At 36.0% G+C, this 16,600-nt stretch overlaps 1 long non-coding RNA gene across 2 annotated transcripts in view; it reads right to left on the bottom strand.

Annotated features, from left to right (window-relative positions):
- The window catches only part of LOC127701859 (uncharacterized), a 43,025-nt gene that overhangs the window by 24,259 nt on the left and 2,166 nt on the right, over nucleotides 1-16,600 (bottom strand). For both annotated transcript variants that reach the window (XR_007982230.1, XR_007982231.1), the window contains exon 2: nucleotides 848-937. This is a non-coding gene — a long non-coding RNA (uncharacterized LOC127701859). The remainder of the gene's footprint in view (nucleotides 1-847; nucleotides 938-16,600) is intronic.

Here is a 16,600-nt window from a genome sequence, read left to right as displayed (position 1 = left end):
CATTTCAGGTTTTCTCTTAATTGGTATAATTGCAGTTTTAAAGATATTAGAAAAACTGCAATATGACCCCTATGTTCTATTTTAGACACGGTGGCCATTTTGATTGATCAAACTTGACAAAAATTACAAAGTTTATAGTTGATATCCTATTGATGAAGCAGACAAACTTTGAAATCGGGAAATGATAAATATGATAAGAATTCTTCTGTGTACCTATATCACCATGTCTAATCGCTTAGTAATTTACTAATTCTCGTATCACTGCTTTGTGACGCTAGAGCAGAAATGATCAGCGTCATCATAATGTGAGAGATGAAAGTCGACAATTACAGTTTTTTTTTAATTATATCGAAAGCTAATGAATTAAAAAAAATATATGTATTTATAGCGCCAAAATTGAACGATGATAAACGCAACTTTAAGTACAATGTACTTCACCTTTCTTAAATTTAGACAATCTCTTACAATGGACATTCACCGGTTGAAACGTGGTGAAATAAGTTGGTAATGAACTGTGATAGTGCATGTGTGAAATTAAAATTTCCTTATGAGACCATTTAACTACGTGGGTTCCTATAACTGTATAAGCTGTATTATTTATTGTAAAACGTGTCAAGTTGTTTGCTCCGAAAGACCCACGAACAAATATATAATAAGAAAACAATACATTGGCTTATTTCTGTAGACTTCTTAAGCATGCGCCCAAACATCGAATGGCGGACACAAAGTAGTATCAACATCGCAAGGACGACGTACACATCTCTTGTTACAGACATAAATCAACATTAAAAGAAAAAAATATACTGAGTACAAAAATTAACAAACGTGCTTATAAAATGTTCATTACCTGATAGAGGAAATATTCGGCGACTGCGATCTGGATTGGATAAGTATGTCTTGCTTATAAGTTCTCCTCAATTACTAAGTTAAGTAGTACCTAGAAGTCAATAAATTAATATTATTAATATGATACTTATTTATTTGACTGATTAAATTGTAAATATTCAATCGTATATCGTTGGTGCAACAAAACTACCTTCAATATTATAAAATTGGTGCAACAAAACTCCCTTCAATCGTATACCATTGGGTCAACAAAATTACTTTCAATCGTATACCATTGGTTCAACAAAACTCCCTTCAATCGTATACCGTGGGTTCAACAAAAGTACCTTCAATCGTATACCATTGGTTCAACAAAACTACCTTCAATCGTATACCATTGGATCTACAAAATTCCATTCAATCGTATACCATTGGCTCAACAAAACTACTTTCAATCGTATACCGTGGGTGCAACAAAACTCCCTTCAATCGTATACCGTGGGTGCAACAAAACTCCCTCCAATCGTATACCATTGGTTCAACAAAACTACCTCCAATTGTATACCATTGGTTCAACAAAACTACCTTCAAACGTATACCATTGGTTTAACAAAACTACATTCAATCGTATACCGTGTGTGCAACAAAACTACCTTCAATCCTATATCATTGGTTCAACAAAACTACATTCAATCGTATACCGTGGATACAACAAAAACAACCTTCAATCGTATACCATTGGTTCAACAAAACTACCTTCAATCGTATACCATTGGTTCAACAAAACTACCTTCAATGGTATACCGTGGGTTCAACAAACCTACCTTCAATCGTATACCATTGGTCCAACAAAACTACCTTCAACCGTATACCGTTGGTGAACCAAAACTACCTTCAACTGTATACCATAAGTTCAACAAAACTACCTTCAATCGTATACCGTTGGTTTAACAAAACAACCTTCAATAGTATACCATTGTTTCAACAAAACTACCTTCAACCGTATACTGCGGGTGAACAAAAATTTATCTTCAATTGTATACCATTGGTTCAACAAAACTCCTTTCAATCGTATACCGTGGGTGCAACAAAACTACCTTCAATCGTATACTGTGGGTTCAACAAAACTACCTTCAATAGTATACCATTGGTTCAACAAAACTCCCTTCAATCGTATATCGTGGGTGCAACAAAACTCCCTTCAATCGTATACCATTGGATCAACAAAACTCCCTTCAATCGTAAACCAACGGTTCAACAAAACTACCTTCAATCGTATATCTATTGTGGGTTCCACAAAACTACCTTCAATCGTTTACCATTAGACCAACAAAACTCACTTCAATCGTATACCGTGGGTGCAACAAAACTCCCTTCAATCGTAAACAGCGGATACAACAAACAAAACTCCCTTCAATAGTATACCGTGGGTGCAACAAAACTACCTTCAATCGTATATCGTTGGTGCAAGAACATTCCTTTCAATGGTATATAGTTGATGCAACAAAACTCCCTTCAATCGTTTACCATTGGGTCAACAAAATTACTTTCAATCGTATACCATTGGTTCAACAAAACTCTCTTCAATCGTATACCGTGGGTTCAACAAAACTACCTTCAATCGTATACCATTGGTTCAACAAAACTACCTTCAATCGTATACCATTGGATCAACAAAATGCCCTTCAATCGTATACCATTGGCTCAACAAAACTACCTCCAATTGTATACCATTGGTTCAACAAAACTACCTTCAAACGTATACCATTGGTTTAACAAAACTACATTCAATCGTATACCGTGGGTGCAACAAAACTACCTTCAATCCTATACCATTGGTTCAACAAAACTACATTCGAGGTATACCGTGGGTGCAACAAAACAACGTTCAATCGTATACCATTGGTTCAACAAAACTACTTTCAATCGTATACCGTGGGTGCAACAAAACTCCTTTCAATCGTATACCGTGGGTGCAACAAAACTCCCTCCAATCGTATACCATTGGATCAACAAAACTACCTCCAATTGTATACCATTGGTTCAACAAAACTACCTTCAAACGTATACCATTGGTTAAACAAAACTACATTCAATCGTATACCGTGTGTGCAACAAAACTACCTTCAATCCTATACCATTGGTTCAACAAAACTACATTCAAGGGTATACCGTGGGTGCAACAAAACAACCTTCAATCGTATACCATTGTTTCAGCAAAACTACCTTCAATCGTATACCATTGGTTCAACAAAACTACCTTCAATCGTATACCGTGGGTTCAACAAACCTACCTTCGATCGTATACCATTGGTTTAACAAAACTACCTTCAACCGTATACCGTTGGTCAACCAAAACTACCTTCAATTGTATACCATTAGTTCAAAAAAACTACCTTCAATCGTATACCATTGGTTTAACAAAACAACCTTCAATAGTATACCATTGGTTCAACAAAACTACCTTCAACCGTATACTGTGGGTGAACCAAAATTTACCTTCCATTGTATACCATTGGTTCAACAAAACTCATTTCAATCGTATACCGTGGGTGCAACAAAACTACCTTCAATCGTATACTGTGGGTTCAACAAAACTACCTTCAATAGTATACCATTGGTTCAACAAAACTCCCTTCAATCGTATACCAATGGTTCAACAAAACTCCCTTCAATCGTATATCGTGGGTGCAACAAAACTCCCTTCAATCGTATACAGTGGATACAACAAACAAAACTCCTTTCAATAGTGTAATGTGGGTGCAACAAAACTACCTTCAATCGTATATCGTTGGTGCAACAACATTCCTTTCAATGGTAAACAGAAGGTGCACCAAATCTACCTTCAATAGTCTATCGTTGGTGAAGCAAAACTCCCTTCAATAGTATACCGTGGGTGCAACAAAACTGCCTTCAATCGTATATCGTTGGTGTAACAACATTCCTTTCAATGGTATATCGTTGGTGCAACAAAACTCCTTTCAATCGTTTACCATTGGGTCAACAAAATTACTTTCAATCGTTTACCATTGGTTCAACAAAACTCCCTTCAATAGTATACCGTGGGTGCAACAAAACTGCCTTCAATCGTATATCGTTGGTGTAACAACATTCCTTTCAATGGTATATCGTTGGTGCAACAAAACTCCTTTCAATCGTTTACCATTGGGTCAACAAAATTACTTTCAATCGTATACCATTGGTTCAACAAAACTCCCTTCAATCGTATACCGTGGGTTCAACAAAACTACCTTCAATCGTATACCATTGGTTCAACAAAACTACCTTCAATCGTATACCATTGGATTAACAAAATGCCCTTCAATCGTATACCATTGTCTCAACAAAACTACCTCCAATTGTATACCATTGGTTCAACAAAACTACCTTCAAACGTATACCATTGGTTTAACAAAACTACATTCAATCGTATACCATTGGTTCAACAAAACTCCTTTCAATCGTATACCGTGGGTGCAACAAAACTACCTTCAATCGTATACTGTGGGTTCAACAAACATACCTTCAATAGTATACCATTAGTTCAACAAAACTACCTTCATTCGTATACGAATGGTTAAACAAAACAACCTTCAATAGTATACCATTGGTTCAACAAAACTACCTTCAACCGTATAATGTGGGTTAACCCAAATTTACCTTCAATTGTATACCATTCGTTCAACAAAACTCCTTTCAATCGTATACCATGTATACCGTGGGTGCAACAAAACTACCTTCAATCGTATACCGTGGGTTCAAAAAAACTACCTTCAATCGTATTCCATTGGTTCAACAAAATTCCCTTCAATCGTATATCAATTGTTCAACAAAAGTCCCTTCAATCGTATATCGTGGGTTCCACAAAACTACCTTCAATCTTACGATACCATTGGATCAACAAAACACCCTGCAATCGTATACCGTGGATACAACAAACAAAACTCCCTTCAATAGTATACCGTGGATGCAACAAAACTACCTTCAATCGTATATCGTTGGTGCAACAACATTCCCTTCAATGGTTTACAGTAGGTGCACCAAAACTCCCTTCAATAGTCTATCGTTGGTGACGCAAAACTCCCTTCAATCGTATACCATGGGTGCAACAAAACTCCCTTCAATCGTATACAGAAGTGCAACAAAACTCCCTTCAATAGTATATCATTGGTTCAACAAAACTACCTTCAATCGTATACCATTGGCTCAACAAACTACCTTCAAGTGTATACCGTGGGTTCAACAAAACTACCTTCAATTGTATACCATTGGTTCACCAAAACTACCTTTAATAGTATACCGTGGGTTCAACAAACCTACCTTCAACCGTATACCGTGGGTTCAACAAAACTACCTTCAATCGTATACCGTGGATGAACCAAAACTCCCTTAAATCGTATACCGTGGGTGCAACAAAACTACCTTCAATCGTATACCATTGGATCAACAAAACTACCTCCAATTGTATACCATTGGTTCAACAAAACTACCTTCAAATGTATACCATTGGTTAAACAAAACTACATTCAATCGTATACCGTGTGTGCAACAAAACTACCTTCAATCCTATACCATTGGTTCAACAAAACTACATTCAAGGGTATACCGTGGGTGCAACAAAACAACCTTCAATCGTATACCATTGTTTCAGCAAAACTACCTTCAATCGTATACCATTGGTTCAACAAAACTCCCTTCAATCGTATACCATTGGTTCAACAAAACTACCTTCAATCGTATAACGTGGGTGCAACAAAACTCCCTTCAATCGTATACCGAGGATGCAACAAAACTCATTTCAATAGTATACCGTGGGTGCAACAAAACTACCTTCAATCGTATATCGTTGGTTCATCAAATCTACCTTGAATAGTATACCGTGGGTGCAACAAAACTATTTTCAATCGTATACCAATGGTTCAACAAAACTACCTTCAATCGTGTATCGTGGGTTCCACAAAACTACCTTCAATAGTATACCATTGGTTCAACAAAACTAACTTCAACCGTATACCATTGCTTTAACAAAACTACCTTCAATAGTATACCATTGGTTCAACAAAACTACCTTCAATAGTATACCATGGGTTCAACAAAACTACCTCCAATCGTATACCGTGGATGAACCAAAACTCCCTTCAATCGTATACCGTGGGTGCAACAAAACTACCTTCAATCGTATACCGTGGGTTCAACAAAACTACCTTTAATTGTATACCATTAGTTCAACAAAACTACCTTCAATCGTATACCATTGGTTTAACAAAACAACCTTCAATAGTATACCATTGGTTCAAGAAAACTACCTTCAACCGTATACTGTGGGTGAACCAAAATTTACCTTCAATTATATACCATTGGTTCAACAAAACTCCTTTCAATCGTATACCTTGGGTGCAACAAAACCAATTTCAATCGTATACTGTGGGTTCAACAAACCTACCTTCAATAGTATACCATTAGTTTAACAAAACTACCTTCATTCGTATAAGATTGGTTTAACAAAACAACCTTCAATAGTATACCATTGGTTTAACAAAACTACCTTCAACGTATACTGTGGGTGAACCCAAATTTACCTTCAATTGTATACCATTGGTTCAACAAAACTCCTTTCAATCGTATACCACATATACCGTGGGTGCAACAAAACTACCTTCAATCGTATACCGTGGGTTCAACAAAACTACCTTCAATCGTATTCCATTGGTTCAACAAAATTCCCTTCAATCGTATACCAATGGTTCTACAAAAGTCCCTTCAATCGTATATCGTGGGTTCCACAAAACTACTTCAATCGTACGATACCATTGGATCAACAAAACTCCCTTCAATCGTATACCGTGGATACACCAAACAAAACTCCCTTCAATAGTATACCGTGGGTGCAACAAAACTACCTTCAATCGTATATCGTTGGTGCAACAACATTCCCTTCAATGGTATACAGTAGGTGCACCAAAACTCCCTTCAGTAGTCTATCGTTGGTGAAGCAAAACTCCCTTTAATAGTATACCATGGGTGCAACAAAACTCCCTTCAATCGTACACAGAAGTGCAACAAATCTCCCTTCAATAGTATATCATTGGTTCAACAAAACTAACTTCAATCGTATACCATTGGCTCAACAAAACTACCTTCAATTTTATACCATTGGTTCAACAAAACTACCTTCAATAGTATACCGTGGGTTCAACAAACCTACCTTCAACCGTATACCGTGGGTTCAACAAAACTACCTTCAATCGTATACCGTGGATGAACCAAAACTCCCTTCAATCGTATACCGTGGGTGCAACAAAACTACCTTCAATCGTATACCGTGGGTTCAACAAAATTATCTTCAATCGTATACCATTGGTTCGACAAAACTCCCTTCAATCGTATTACGTGGGTGAAACCAAAACTCCCTTCAAGCGTACACCGAGGATGCAACAAAACTCATTTCAATGGCATACCGTGGGTGCAACAAAACTACCTTCAATCGTATATCGTTGGTTCAACAAAACTACCTTCAACCGTATACTGTGGGTGAACCCAAATTTGCCTTCAATTGTATACCATTGGTTCAACAAAACTCCTTTCAATAGTATACCATATATACCGTGGGTGCAACAAAACTACCTTCAATCGTATACCGTGGGTTCAACAAAACTACATTCAATCGTATTCCATTGGTTCAACAAAATTCTCTTCAATCGTATACCAATTGTTCAACAAAACTCCCTTCAATCGTATATCGTGGGTTCCACAAAACTACTTCAATCGTACGATACCATTGGATCAACAAAACTCATTTCAATCGTATACCGTGGGTACAACAAACAAAACTCCCTTCAATAGTATACCGTGGGTGCAACAAAACTACCTTCAATCGAATATCGTTGGTGCAATAACATTCCCTTCAATGGTATACAGTAGGTGCACCAAAACTCCCTTCAATAGTCTATCGTTGGTGAAGCAAAACTCCCTTCAATAGTATACCATGGGTGCAACAAAACTCCCTTCAATCGTATACAGAAGTGCAACAAAACTCCCTTCAATAGTATATCATTGGTTCAACAAAACTTACTTCAATCGTATACCATTGGCTCAACAAAACTACCTTCAATTGTATACCATTGGTTCAACAAAACTACCTTCAAAAGTATACCGTGGGTTCAACAAACCTACCTTCAACCGTATACCGTGGGTTCAACAAAACTACCTTCAATCGTATACCGTGGATGAACCAAAACTCCCTTCAATCGTATACCGTGGGTGCAACTAAACTACCTTCAATCGTATACTGTGGGTTCGACAAAATTACCTTCAATCGTATACCATTGGATCAACAAAACTCCCTTCAATCGTATACCATTGGTTCAACAAAACTACCTTCAATCGTATAACGTGGGTGCAACAAAACTCCCTTCAAGCGTACACCGAGGATGCAACAAAACTCATTTCAATAGTATACCGTGGGTGCAACAAAACTACCTTCAAGCGTACACCGAGGATGCAACAAAACTCATTTCAATAGTATACCGTGGGTGCAACAAAACTACCTTCAATCGTATATCGTTGGTTCAACAAATCTACCTTGAATAGTATACCGTGGGTGCAACAAAACTATTTTCAATCGTATACCAATGGTTCAACAAAACTACCTTCAATCGTGTATCGTGGGTTCCACAAAACTACCTTCAATCGTATACCATTGGATCAACAAAACTAACTTCAATTGTATACCGTGGGTGCAACAAAACTCCCTTCAATCGTATACCGTGGATACAACAAACATAACTCCCTTCAATAGTATACCGTGGGTGCAACAAAACTACCTTCAATCGTATATCGTTGGTGCAACAAAGTTCTTTTCAATGGTATACAGTAGCTGCACCAAATCACCCTTCAATAGTCTATCGTTGGTGAAGCAAAACTCCCTTCAATCGTATACCGTGGGTTCAACAAACCTACCTTCAATCGTATACCATTGGTTCAAAAAAACTACCTTCAATAGTATACCATTGGTTCAACAAAACTACCTTCAACCGTATACCATTGGTTTAACAAAACTACCTTCAATAGTATACCATTGGTTCAACAAAACTACCTTCAACCGGATACTTTGGGTGAACCCAAATTTACCTTCAATTGTATACCATTGGTTCAACAAAACTCCTTTCAATCGTATACCATGTATACCTTAGGTGCAACAAAACTACCGTCAATCGTATACCGTGGGTTCAACAAAACTACCTTCAATCGTATTCCATTGGTTCAACAAAATTCCCTTCAATCGTATACCAATGGTTCAACAAAACTCCCTTCAATCGTATATCGTGGGTTCCACAAAACTACCTTTAATCGTATACCATTGGATCAACAAAACTCCCTTCAATCGTATACCGTGGATACAACAAACAAAACATCCTTCAATTGTATACCGTGGGTGCAACAAAACTACCTTCAATCGTATATCGTTGGTGCAACAACATTCCCTTCAATGGTATACAGTAGTTGCACCAAAACTCCCTTCAATAGTCTATCGTTGGTGAAGCAAAACTCCCTTCAATAGTATACCATGGGTGCAACAAAACTCCCTTCAATCGTATACAGATGTGCAAAAAACTCCCTTCAATAGTATATCATTGGTTCAACAAAAACTAACTTCAATCGTATACCATTGGCTCAACAAAACTACCTTCAATCGTATACCGTGGGTTCAACAAAACTACCTTCAATAGTATACCGTGGGTTCAACAAAACTACCTTCAACCGTATACCGTGGGTTCAACAAAACTACCTTCAATCGTATACCGTGGATGAACCAAAACTACCTTCAATCGTATACCGTGGGTGCAACAAAATTATCTTCAATCGTATACCATTGGTTCAACAAAACTCCCTTCAATCGTATATCGTGAGTTCCACAAAACTACCTTCAATCGTATACCATTGGATCAACAAAACTCCCTTCAATCGTATACCGTGGATACAACAAACAAAACTCCCTTCATTAGTATACCGTGGGTGCAATAAAACTACTTTCAATCGTATACCGTGGGTTCAACAAAATTACCTTCAATCGTATACCATTGGTTCAACAAAACTACCTTCAATCGTATAACGTGGGTGCAACAAAACTCCCTTCAATAGTATACCGTGTGTGCAACAAAACTACCTTCAATCGTATACCATGGGTTCAACAAAATTACCTTCAATCGTATACCATTGGTTCAACAAAACTACCTTCAATCGTATAACGTGGGTGCAACAAAACTCCCTTCAATCGTATACCGTGGATGCAACAAAACTCATTTCAATAGTATACCGTGGGTGCAACAAAACTACCTTCAATCGTATATCGTTGGTTCAACAAAACTACCTTGAATAGTTTACCGTGGGTGCAACAAAACTATTTTCAATCGTTTACCATGGGTTCAACAAAACTGCCTTCAATCGTATACCGTGGGTGCAAAAAACCTCACTTCAATCGTATACCATTGGTTCAAAAAAACTCCCCTCAATAGTATACCGTGGGTGTACCAAACTCCCTTAAACCGTATACTGTGGGAGCAACAAAACTCCTTTCAAACGTTTACCATGTTTTTCAATACTGCAAAATAGGAAGAGGATATCAAGGGACATGCAACAAAAAAATAGAAATAGAAGAGAAACAGACACCCAACTATTGCTAAAAGAAAAATTACCAAAAGAATAAAAAAAAACTCTTCACAGAAAAAAAGAACCGCGCAACACGAAACCAAACAAAACCAGGGGAACCCCAACGCTGATGATTGGTCATACCACTTGATTTCGTATCAAACAATAGCGGATTTTACCACACTTCTTTTTAAAATTTCACGAAAAAACGAAAGGAGTCAAAGGGTACTTGTACTAATACTGTGCATAAATATGGTGAAAAACAATTTAGGTAATCTTGACTTATCCTACAACATGGAAGGGCTGATGAGTGGATGGACAGACAGAGGGTCCTGTCGAAATCATATTTTTAGATCCGATTACTGCATAACATCATAAAATTCCATAAAAATCTAAGTGAAACAAAAATTATACACGATTAAGTTAAACAAAAGCTGCAATGTTACTTTAAATATATAATAATCCTAAGGTCAGTGTATAAAGACAAAGTATCATTAACTACAATTTCTATTGGATTTGTTGTACTATCATATCATATCATATACGTATTCCTGCAACAAAACACTCGTGTTTTTCTTTTCTGTTTTCTTTCTTTAATTCACAAACTTTTAAGGGAAAGGGGTTTATGATCAATATTAGTAAGACCTCAATACAGATTATACTACCGAACTGAAGTCCACAATATTTTAAGTTACATTAAATAATATTTTTTCAACTTGGCACTGACGGCAAATCTTTGATATATAGTTTATGCAATCCTTCTAATGAAACAATTTAATTAAATATAGATCTCTGATTTCGTATCCTTATAACACAAGTACGCGAGTTGTGATAGATCTGAATTTTAATCAGATGTTTGAGAATTTTTGTCGACGCAATCAGCTATATAACATTATGTATCATCAAAAACTCATATCAAATCGAAACCGAACAAGGAAATCTATAATTAAATTCAAAGTATCAAAGAATACTCGCAATTATTGATGTCAATCAAAAAGTACCCAAACTGCTGATATAAAACCATGTCTCGTCCTTCATGACACTGCATTATCTACAGTGAATTAAATTTCACTCAGCATCGTCATACAAGAGTGCACACGCTGAAATGTCTCGCCTTCTTTACTAACCATTGATATTATGTTGATAGTCCTAAATGAAAGCTTTACTACAACTATTACATAAACTTAACATGATCCAAAAAAATGAAGTCAAGGTCATATTAACCAAACGAGAAATACATGTACACCTTACAATCATTCAATACACTAAATATAGTTGACCTATTGCTTATAGTTTCTAAGAAACAGACTTAACCAAGAAAACTAAACATTGACCAATGAATCGTGAAAATGAGGTCAAGGTCAGATGAACCATGCCAGGCAGACATGAACAGCTTACAATCCTTCCATACAACAAATATAGCTGACCTATTGCTTATAGTTTAAGAAAAACAGACTGAAACACATAAACTTAACACTGAGCAATGAACCGTGAAAATGAGGTCAAGGTCAAATAAAACCTGTGAGACTGACATGTACATCATAGAATATTTCCATACACCAAATATAGTTGACTTATTGCATATAGTATAAGAAAAAAGACCAAAACTCAAAAACTTAACTTTGACCACTGACCCATGAAAATGAGGTCAAAGTCAGATGACACCTGCCAGTTGGACATGTACACCATACAATCATTCCATACACCAAATATAGCAGACCTATTGCATAAAGTATAAGAAAAACGGACCAAAACACAAAAAACTTAACTATAACCACTGAACCATGAAAATGAGGTCAAGGTCATATGACACCTGCCAGCTAGACATGAACACCTTACAATTATTCCATACACCAAATATAGTAGACCTATTGCATACAGTATAAGAAAAACAGACCAAAACACAAAAACTTAACTATAACCACTGAACCATGAAAATGAGGTCTAGGTCAGATGACACCTGCCAGTTGGACATGTACACCTTACAGTCCTTCCATACACCGAATATACTAGACCTATTGCTTAAAGTATCTGAGATATGGACTTGACCACCAAAACTTAACCTTGTTCACTGATCCATGAAATGAGGTCGAGGTCTAGTGAAAACTGTCTGACAGGCATGAGGACCTTGCAAGGTACGCACATACCAAATATAGTTATCCTATTACTTATAATAAGAGAGAATTTAACATTACAAAAAATCTTAACTTTTTTTTCAAGTAGTCACTGAACCATGAAAATGAGGTCAAGGACATTGGACATGTGACTGACGGAAACTTCGTAACATGAGGCATCCATATACAAAGTATGAAGCATCCAGGTCTTCCACCTTCTAAAATATAAAGCTTTTAAGAAGTTAGCTAACGCCGCCGCCGCCGCCGCCGCCGCCGCCGGATCACTATCCCTATGTCGAGCTTTCTGCGACAAAAGTCGCAGGCTCGACAAAAAAGTACAGGGCGATGCGTGCTTGTGCGAGGGTAAATTCGTACAGAATCTCAATTCAGAAAAAAAACAACAGATACGTTTAGTCATGTTTCAACGTATCGATTACCTTATTTGTGCCGATCCCCCCAAACTCCAAACGCATCGAAAGAACAGCAACACTATTATTTACCAAAAGTTTCTCATCAACCACTAAGTTGTCAATAAAACTGAATATCTGGCGAATCTGGACAAAATGAGCAAGTTATTTGATCAAAGGGAAATAATCCGTAAGTATAATTTGATATGACACGAATGGTTGAAATTTGATGCATTTTCACTTAATATTAAAAAAAGTTAAAAAAGGAATAGTAAAATAGTGTTAGCAAATAGCATTCTTCACTAAAAATACATTTAAAAATGTATCAATCTATTTGTTTAGTTTTTGTTGTATTGAGTACCTGTAACAAAGAGCACTGAGGTTGTGAGTTCGAATCCCGCACATGGTAGGTGCGGTCGACTCCAATCTTAATTGACTAGGATGTCAGTATTCCTAACGAAGCTCGGTAGTTCTCTACCGTCTACGGGTACTCTGGCTTCCTGTACCAATATAACCTGATCGCCACGAAATACCGGTAGCACAATATTGCTGACAGTGACGTTAAACAACAATCATTCAATCAATATGTAACAAAGAAAACAACTGCCATAGTACAGTTGTTACCAATATAGATCCGAGTTATCATTAGCATATCGCATTGTCCAACAAATACATGTATCAAAACGACCAAAACTGATGAAAAATGAAAAATCACACAACTTTTAAAATTTAGTCGCCTCAATATATCAACATTTATCATGAACGGTGCTCCTTTTTTCGAGTTGCATAGAAAAATTCGAAATTTAAATTAAACACACGCACATGTACATCGGTAAAAAAGTTGGATACGATTTCTATTGGAATGCCTATTTCATTTATTTATAAAACTGTTAATCTACCACTCAGAATGACAGCAGTGCTTTACTAATATAACTAATTAATTGAAATAGCTGGCCAGATAACAATCCCATAATACATGCACTGATGTGCACATGCGCTTGGGACATGGACCCCTTTTTTTCAATATTCTCCACTGTTACCTAATATAGTGTGTTCTTGCTCTTATCCATACGACGTTTCTATAACAGTAGTTTAAATATGCTGCCCTCTATTTTCATTTTCCACCCAACAGAAGGGTCAGTACTGTTGGGCTGTTGCAGGAAGGAAGGAAGCCTTAGGATGAAAACTTGTAAGTATAGGGTAATCAGGTAATGTAAATAATATAAGTAAGTAAGTTTTATCTAAAGTCGGCATCAGATGTACACTATAACAATGAAACATGACCTCTGCCGAGCTCTTTAGCATGTACAGCCGACTAGGAGGACGTGTATAGTTAGTCTGTAGCAGCAATTTTGGTAGCAAAACATATATTTTCTTCTGGTATAGAGAAAACATCCAAATTAAAAATAGTAATCTCATACATTCAATATTTAAAGATGTAATTCAAGAATATACAAATGTGACTTTATCACTTTGATTTTACTGAAAATAATCTGGAAAAAAGAATTCTCGACCTTCCGTTTTGTTCGGGAGAAAAGGAATGGCCGGGTACAAGATAGATCAAGATAGGCTCGAGCCCCAAAATCACCACCCTTCGGTATTTTAGGAAATTCAAAGGATCAAGTCAATTGTTTAATATTTCTTGAAATTTTCTGATAGTTGTTCATTTGAACTCCGGCATGTTTAAGTGGAACTACGACTGCAATCAAATTGAAGATAGGCCTTGAAATGTAATTATTTATTGAGTACATTTGTAATTTGCTTGTTTTGAAAAGACTTAATATTACAAATCTAACAAAATGAAACCTTTTTTTGAAATCATAACTTGTGACCATTAAAACCAAATGAAATAATTTCGCAGTTTAAACTTTCAAAACCCAAACCCTGTATGTAAAAATGATCATGTACCGTAGTAGTCCAAATAATTATGACGTCTTGAAAGGCTATTCTATTTTTTTCTTTGACGCCTTACATCGATGTAAGGCGTCAAAGAAAAAAATATAATAATTATGACGTCTTGAAAGGCTATTCTATTTTTTTCTTTGACGCCTTACATCGATGTAAGGCGTCAAAGAAAAAAATATAATAGCCTTTCAAGACGTCATAATTATTTGGACTAGTACCGTAGTACCGTAAGTTGAAACCAACCCTGGCCCATCAAACTTGAACGACTCCAGTTATCCATGCTCTATTTGCTCGCATGAGTGTACCTGGGACAGTGATGCTATTGTTTGTGATAACTGCGATAAATGGTGTCATATTGGATGTGTAAATATAAGTCCATCTATGTATGAAAAGTTTGGAAATTCATCAGCACTTTGGATATGCCCGATATGTGATACTCCTAATCACTCTAGAACCATTTTTCAATCATACCTCTCATCAGGTAATTCTATTTTGAACCCTAACTCATATTCAGTACTTTCTGATAGTTCAGCTTTTTCCTTAAGCTTCAATATAAATGATAATCATGAAAATTTTGGAGACCCAGTTGCTACATCATCACCAAAACTACCAGTAACGAAGCAATTAAAAAATAAGAATATTAATAGACAAAACTCATTAAGAGTTCTTCAGATCAATTTTAGAAGTTGTAAAAATAAAGTTCCTCAAATTGAAAATTTATTAACATCATCTAAACCAGATATTATTATTGGTAATGAAACTTGGCTAAACAAAGATGTATTATCTTTTCTGAAATTTTTCCAAACACACTATTTGAAGATGTATTCCGAAACGACCGGGTCGGAAAAGAAGGTGGAGGTGTATTAATCGCCATTAAAAAAGGTATTATTTGCCAAGAAGTATATAAAAGCAAAAATGTAGAACTTATTGCTGCCCAAATTAATATAACTGATACTAATTAAATCCTTAGTTATTATTTCTGCATATAGACCACCAAATAAAAATGATATAGACTATCTCAAACAAATATTTGATCATTGAAATTAATGAACTTAAATTAAAATTTAAAAATTCCACCTTCTGGCTTGGTGGTGACTTTAACCTTCCAGACATAAAATGGCCGGAGCAAAATATATCTGGCTCATTGTATACTAAGGAGCTGAATGAAGCATTTATAGATATGCTGAACAACTTAGGCATTGAACAAATGGTTGATTTTCCAACTAGGAAAGATAATATCCTTGACCTTTTCTGCACAAACCAACCTGCATTGATAACAAAAATAAAATCCATACCAGGTATATCTGACCATGATATTGTATTAGTGGATGCAATCTGCAAGCCCCAAAGATCTAAACAATCACAACATAAAATTTATTTATGGAAAAAGGTTGATATTAAAAAGATAAAAGACATAACATCTCATTTTATATCTGAACTTATATCTCAGGCTAATGAAAATTTAAATATTGACCAATTATGGAATAAATTCAAAGAAGGTAGTAATAAAATAATAGATGATAATGTACCAAGCAAAATAACTAAATCTAAGTACACCAACCCTTGGGCAAATAGGGATATAGACCATTTATGTAAAAAACAACGTAAAGCTTACAACAAAGCTAAAAAAACTGGTAAACAAGAACATAAAGATAAATATAAAAAGTTAAAAGCTACTGCTCAAAGAGAAATAAGAAGAGC

Source organism: Mytilus californianus, unplaced genomic scaffold (assembly GCF_021869535.1).
Source record: "Mytilus californianus isolate M0D057914Y unplaced genomic scaffold, xbMytCali1.0.p SCAF_5, whole genome shotgun sequence".
NCBI classification, from domain to species: Eukaryota; Metazoa; Mollusca; class Bivalvia; order Mytilida; family Mytilidae; genus Mytilus; species Mytilus californianus.
The sequence above is the reverse complement of the archived record's forward strand: the minus strand, read 5'-3'. Positions and strand labels throughout refer to the sequence as shown.